We start from the raw sequence: 1,344 nt of genomic DNA on the forward strand, positions 1-1,344 counted from the left end.
TAAACACTTCTATTGCGTTCAGTATGTACCCTACTCTTTTCGGAGCAACTTTAAAAAATAAGAATGTCTGCTACAATCGCATGTGCAGCTTTTAAAACCCTAGTTTTCTCCCACATTACCAAACCACAGTCATTAGGAGGAAGGAAGGCCCATGAGGGTAATGTTTGTTTCTGAAACTAACTCCCTAGATGATACTGCTACCTGTCATTTCTCTTACAGTCCCCTGCCCCAGTCCTTAAACAAGCTGGGCGTGACAGGCTGATTTGTTGCATTCACTGATTCATGTGGGGGTTAATACTCCTTCCATGGTCAGTCTCAAGCTACCAATACTTCGTTCCTGGATATTTAGCCATTAGCTCTTGGTAGCCATTAAGAGCTAGCTCTAGTGTACCAATAGCCCACATCTCTACCCTCACTTCTGCACTGATTAAGAATTGCTACATTATAGGAAGATTTGGAGGAGAATATATAGAGAAAGATATGTAATCCATTTATGTGTGTGCATGGATCTATATTTATGTCTACATCCACCTATCAAATAGAAAACCCTGAATGGTTTGTATTGAAATTGAGTTAATTTCTCAAAAGTGCTTTGGGCAGATAACCCTTAGAGAAACTTTGAAAATAAACATTAGGTGAAGAGGCTTACTAAACAGGCTGTGAGGATAACAGACCTTTTGTCTTGTCTAAGTACTATAGTAGGAACTCACCACTTGATGTCACTCTAGTACTTGCTCATGTCCCTGGTAATCTCAAGCACGATAAGATGATTCTGAAAATATGTCTTATTTGTTGTTCATTATTTGAAAGAAATTTATATGTATTTTTAATTGGAAAAGACATAATTTGCAGAAAGATAGGAAACAAGGGCAAAGGGCATTTTAGAATTACAAAACTTTGATTTTATACAAGACTTTAATTTATCAGTTGGATAAACTTGGACAAGACTCTTAACCTCTCCAAGCCTCAATACCCTAATATATAAAATGGAGGGAAATATCTGATAACCTCTTTTTTTCCCCTTTAACACACAAAGCATGGTGAAAACCACAATAGAAAGTAAAAGTGATAAATTTCATAAATATCTTTTTCTGTTTCCCTATCCCTCTTTCAGACATGAACACTATGGTTTTTTTTTTTCTTATGTTAAAAACAAATAAGCCGGGTGTGGTGGTGCACACCTGTAATTCCAGCACTGGGGAGGCTGGGGCAGGAGGATCGCTGTGAGTTTAAGACCAGCCCAGGCTACATAGTGAGTTCCACATCAGTCTCAAGCACATAGTGAGACCCTGTCTCAAAAAAAAAAAAAAAAAAAAAAAAAAAAAAAAAAAAAAAAAAAAAAAA

Source organism: Fukomys damarensis, unplaced genomic scaffold (assembly GCF_012274545.1).
Source record: "Fukomys damarensis isolate Sample0158 unplaced genomic scaffold, DMR_v1.0_HiC HiC_scaffold_36, whole genome shotgun sequence".
In the NCBI taxonomy this organism is placed as follows: Eukaryota; Metazoa; Chordata; class Mammalia; order Rodentia; family Bathyergidae; genus Fukomys; species Fukomys damarensis.